The sequence below is a fragment of the Moschus berezovskii genome, chromosome 10, assembly GCF_049115385.1.
Source record: "Moschus berezovskii isolate FMDL1 chromosome 10, NW_MosBer_1.0, whole genome shotgun sequence".
NCBI lineage: Eukaryota > Metazoa > Chordata > Mammalia > Artiodactyla > Moschidae > Moschus > Moschus berezovskii.
Window position 1 is genome coordinate 16,918,340 of NC_142469.1, and position 6,476 is coordinate 16,924,815.

Here is a 6,476-nt window from a genome sequence, read left to right on the forward strand (position 1 = left end):
TAATTTACTTTCCAGTAATTTAAAATATACAGAAAATTCCTAATAATGGTAAAAACTACTCACGTTTACCACATCACCTAAAATACTCCATGTGTTTTATCCAAAATGGGTGACATTCTCCTGCGAAACCAGCACGTAACCACCAAAATCAGGAAATTACATGGCTTCCACATTATAATTCACAGGCCCACTTCCACTTTCAGCAATTGTCCAAGTGTACGAATATATCTTTTTTTCCAATCCTCATCTGGTTTCTGTTTGGAGTGTCGCTGAGATTTTGGGTCATTTGGACAGCCGTGTTAATTTAAAGCAGACAAGGTGACTGTGTGATCTGGGTGGCATTTTCTGCATGGATTTGTTTCACTAAAGATGTTTGTAGTGTTTGTTCATGTTGTAGTATGTGTCGATACTACATTCTTTGTTTTCCATTGTAATTAAAAATAGATAACATGCCATTTACCATTTAAATCGTTGTAAACAAAGATCATGGCATTTGGTCCCATCACTTCATGGGAAATAGATGGGGAAACAGTGGAAATAGTGTCAGACTTTATTTTTTTGGGCTCCAAAATCACTACCGATGCTGATTGTAGCCATGAAATTAAAAGACGCTTACTCCTTGGAAGGAAAGTTATGACCAACCTAGATAGTATCTTAAAAAGCAGAGACATTATTTTGCCAATGAAGGTCCGTCTAGTCAAGGCTATGGTTTTTCCCGTGGTCATGTATGGATGTGAGTTGGACCGTGAAGAAAGCTGATCATCAAAGAATTGATGCTTTTGAACTGTGGTGCTGGAGAAGACTCTTGAGAGTCTCTTGGACTGCAAGGAGATCCAACCAGTTCTAAAGGAGATCAATCCTGGGTGTTCATTGGAAGGACTGATGCTAAAGCTGAAACTCCAATACTTTGGCCACCTCATGCGATGAGTTGACTCACTGGAAAAGACTCTGATGCTGGGAAGGATTGGGGGCGGGAGGAGAAGGGGACGACAGAGAATGAGATGGCTGGATGGCATCACCGACTCGATGGACATGAGTTTGAGTGAACTCCGGGAGTTGGTGATGGACAGGGAGGCCTGGCGTGCTGTGATTCATGGGGTCGCAAAGAGTTGGACACAACTGAGCGACTGAACTGAACTGAAGCATACAGTGTTGTAGTATGAACTACCTTCACTTGTGCAAACCAGTTTAGTAACATGTGTCCCTTGTGTGTGCTTTGGAGAAGCCCCAGAAATTGAGTCAGTGCTTGAAATGGCCCAGGATATCACCTTAGATACCATCTTAATCTAAAAACAAAACAAGGACTTCCCAGTGGCTAAGTCTGCCCTCCCAAAGAAGGGGACGCAGGTTCAATCCCTGGTCAGGGAACTAGATCTCACATGCCACAATGAAGAGTTCGCACATCGCAGCTAAATATCTGGCTTGCCTGAAGGAAGGTCAGCCCGGCACAGCCACGTAAATAAACAAAGAAATATTTAAAAAATAAAAGCCAGGAAGGAAGGGTATGGTTAGTGTGCAGATGTATGTCTTAGCCTTTCCTTTCGATAAAGAGTTTCACAAGACTGTCTTTCTTCTATCTAGTGTAGAGACAGACTTCCTTTGAAATGAGATTTCTCTCGTAAATGTGACTCACAGAAGAGCTGTCTTGACTTGAGTTTCATGTGTCCTCTTAAAAAAAAAAATTAGGTCCAAGTAATTCTCATGCTGAAGAGGTGTATTTTGGGGTAGCATTTGCAACCCCTCAGTTTGGATGTATCCCAGTTTGCTTACATAGTCATCTATGAAAAACAACCTGCTGTTTGAAGGTTTGTAGCTATTACAAGTATTGGACAATTTTTCAAAGCCATTTTCTAAATACTAGGTGTGCAGTGTTTGATCCTCAGGTGAGCTTTGTTTAGCTTTGGGGAAAAAAAAAACAGCTAAGTTGCTCTGGGGCATGTGGAACCTTCCCGGATAAGGGATCGAACTTGCATCTCTTGCACTGTCAGGCCCAGTCTTTAGTGCTGAGCCACCAGGGAAGCCCCTGGAGTTTGTTTGTTTGTTTGTTTTTAAGTTTACTGGTTCTAATAGGTGTGCAGTGCTACTTCCCTGTAGTTTTAATTTGTAATTTCCTAATGATATATGATTTTTAAGTATTTTTGATATGTTTATTTACTAGCTGTATTTATTTTCTTTAGCCAGGTATTCAGATTTATCCATCTTTAATGAGGTTGTTTGTTCCAGATTTTTTTGGTATTATTTGAGACAACCCTTTATCAGATATGTATTTTGTAAATGGATCTCTTCGTGGTTTGTGTTTAGGTTTTCTGAATAAGGTCTTTTACAGAGTTTAAATTTTTAACTTTTTAAAGGTCATGTTATGTATTTTATATCCTTTTTTGGATAGACTTTAGGGTTTTTTTTTGTTGTTGTTAAAATTCATAAGCAAAATTGAGGTACTGTAGATGCAGCCTTGCATTTTGTCTGTTGAGAAGTTTGAGTGAATTTGGTATGAGCTGCAAAATTTCTTTCTACTTTTATTTGATTGAATATGGTTTCCAATTATTTATATAACAATTTTCAGAGATGTCATGGGAAGTCAGTTTCCCCAAGTGAAACTGGGTCCATGAAACATCAACTCTTTTCAACCACTGGGAATCACTTTCTGCTTTTTCTGTCTTTGAATATGACTTGCTTTGAGATGATTCCACTATCTCATACTAGCGGAAACACGGGATGTTTGTCCTGTTTCGGTCTGTTTTTTTTTTACTTAACATAATGACTGTAAGGCTCATCCTTTTTGTAGCATTGTCAGAATTACCTACTTTTAAAGGCTGAATCATGTTTCATCGTGTGTATACCACAATTTGTTTATGGAATTGTCTGTCCATGGACACTTGGATTCCTTCCATTTTTTGGCCAGTGTGAATAATGCTGTTGTGAATATGACTGTAGAAATATGTTTATTTTTTCCAGCCCATTTTATCAAACCTTTTAGGTACCTAACCTGAATTGGAAATGACATATTGTATGTTAACTTCATGCATTAGTTTTTGAGGAATTTCTGTAATGTCTTACACAGTGGTTACACCATTTCACTGTATTTTTTTTTGTATGGCAGAATATTGTTGAAGCTTTTGCATGTACCTTATTTTGCATATTCATTCATCCACTGATGGACAGTTGAAATGGTTCTATCTTTGGGCTATTGTGTATAATGTTGCTATGAATGTTTGTATACCAGTTGTTGTTTAAACATCTGTTTTCAGTTCTTTGACGTGTATGTCCAAAAGTGGAGCTGGTGAAGTAAGTATATTTTTATCTTTCTGAGGAAATGCCAAACTATTGTACATATAGTCTGTACTACTTTCCATATCCACAAGCAAAGTGTAAGATTTCTGATTTTCTACATTGCTGCTAATATTTTGATCTTGATTATAATTGTTTAGTGAATGTGTACAAATAGTGCATCGTGATTTTAATCTGTATTTCCATCATTACAGACAGGAAATATACCTGAGACAATTTTTAACTCAAACCTCAGCACTGGCTTAGTAGCCTTAGCTGTTGAATTACCAAACACTACAAACAATTACCCCACATATAAAAAAAATCCCCAAAATCACTCATCAAAATTCATTAGAACATCACAACCAATTCTGCCATGTTAATAAATTCAAGCCCACTACAAATTTATGAAGATTTAAAAAAAAAACCTTATAAAATTAACAACAGAATGCAATGAATGTCATCAATATTCTTATGTGGAATAGAAACATGGCAATCAAATGAAAAATCATCACTGTGTTTTGACTGTAAGAACAGTAATGACCAGCATGTGAAAATTCAAGATGTTAATCATAATTGTTAGCAGTGCATTTATTGATCTACTGTCCCCATCAAATATCATAATGAAATTCCCATTGCTTTGTACTTGTTTAATTTTACAAATGAAATCACAACTATTTATTTCTAGCAATTCATTATACATGAAATACAAGTCATATGTACCAATATATAAACAATCTAAGGATTATCTGTTCCTTACATGGGAATGGAGGTTCCATGTTCTTTATTTATTTATTCATGTAGCAAGAACCCTGTGGTGCAGGTTTTACATCTTATCAGAATTATGAACATCAGAATCATCTGTTTCTTCAATAGCCATAGCATTTATATGTTACCTGTATAAAAGTCCTTTTGAGGAGAAAGTTATGTCAAATTTTGTTTTAGCCATTCCTCCCATTGGCACTAAGTTAGTCAAAAGAATCAGAGGAGGACTCTGGTCCTCATTTGATTCTTTGCCTTCCCTTTTATCCTCCATTTTTTTAATTGCAGTTTTAGCAGTCAATTAACTACTAATCTTTCATGAAACAGAGTCTAGTAATCCAACGGAGATCCCATCCAATTATAGCAAAATCTCACTTCATCCAAACTACAAAGTTGAAGATCCCTTGATTGCTTTGTTCTTATTAATAGTCTTACTAATTCTAATAGTATTCCTATCTGACCCTCTAGGAGACCCACAAAATTATATACTCTAGCTAATTTTTAAATATCAGACTCCAGTTGACTAGTGTTCAGTTAGAAAAGAATTGAGGTCAAACAGGACATGGGAGAGCAATGGCAAGCCACTCCAGTACTCTTGCCTGGAAAATCCCATGGATGGAGGAGCCTGGTAGGCTGCAGTCCATGGGGTCGCTAAGGGTCGGACACGACTGAGCGACTTCACTTTCACTTTTCACTTTCACACATTGGAGAAGGAAATGGCAACCCACTCCAGTGTTCTTGCCTGGGGAATCCCAGGGACGGGGGAGCCTGGTGGGCTTCCGTCTATGGGGTCACACAGGGTCGGACACGACTGAAGTGACTTAGCAGCAGCAGCAGCAGCAGGACATGGGAATACGGCTTTGCATAGAGGGGTTGGGCTGCCCTGGTGGCTCAGATGGTAAAGAATCTGCCTGCAGTGTAAGAGACCGGGGTTTGATCCCCGGGTCGGGAAGATCCCCTGGAGAAGGGAATGGATATCCATTCTGGTATTCTTGCCTGGAGAATTCCATGGACAGAGGAGGCTGAGGAAACTTTGCCTCCGGCGGTAGGTGCAGTTCTTAGGGGAATGGGCCGTGTTAGTCACCATTCCAAAGGCACAGGGCGAGGGGAGGGGACAGGAGGCTCCTCTGGCTCTAGGGCAGGCACTCTGGGGGGTTCTAGGGGAGAAAGGCCTGGCTTCGTCCCAGGCCTCAGCAAAAAGCTGCACCTGCCAGGGGGAGCTCTTCTTTGTAACCTCTGTGTACCTAGGCTGACCTGATCACATGGACTGTTACAAATGCTGATTTGAGGTCATATCCACTAAGGACAGCTCCCAGAGCCTGGCCCTGCCACATGGGCTTTTTTTTCTGCTAGAAGAGCTCGGGGCTCTGTCCTCACTGGCACTAGGAATGGCAGCACGTGCATGCTAAGTCGCTTCAGTCGTGTCCAGCTCTTTGTAACGCTGTGGACTATGGCCCGCCTGGCTCCTCTGTCCATGGGATTCTCCAGGTAAGAATACTGGAGTGGGTTTCCATGCCCTCCTCCGGGGATCTTCCCAGCCCAGGGATGGAACTAGAATCTCTTAGGTCTCCTGCACTGGCAGGCAGGTTCTTTATCACCTAGGAAGCCCCTAGGAGTGGCCGAGCCCATCTTTTCCGAGGCCCCCTCACCACCACCCCCACCTCCTGGGAGTACCTGGGGGTTGGGGGAGCAGGCGGTTTCCAGCCGGAGCCACCTGGGTTGCCCAGGCTTTCTATAGTAGATATTCACTTGCTCTATTCTTGGGACTTCAAGTTTCTTCTTTGTCTCAGTGAAGGTATAAAGTTTGTTTTGGCCATGATATTGTCTTTGTCATTCTATGTATTGATCTGGTCTATTACAATCATTGAAAACTTGTCTTGTTTGCATTTTCTTTAAGTTAGAATGGTCAACCAAATAGTCATCTTCCAGAAGGTGAGGGATCAAATTTGCAAGAGAGCTGTTTTCTCAGAATACTTGACTAATCCATTATCATTGGGCCCTCTTTCTTTTGTTTCCTAACATAGAGTTGATTTACAATGTTGTTAGTTTTCAGCATGCATCATAGTGATTCAGTATTTTTGCAGATTATTTTCTATTTTAGGTTATTACAAGATAGTAATTTCCTGTGCTATACAGTAAATCATTGTTGCTAATCTATTTTATGTATAGTAGCTTGTATCTGCTAATTCTATATAACTGATTTATTCTCCCCCTCTATTTATTTTAGTAACTGCATATTTGTTTTCTACATCTATGAGTCTTTCTCTTTGGTATATAGAGAAACAGTATTTGTATTTTTTTGTATTTGTATTATTTTTTAGATTCTATGAATAAGTAATATCAAACAATATGTCTTTCTCTGACTTATTTCACTAAATATTCTCTATGTTGCTACAAATGGAATTCTTTCATTCATTTTATGGCTGAGTAATATTCCATTGTATATA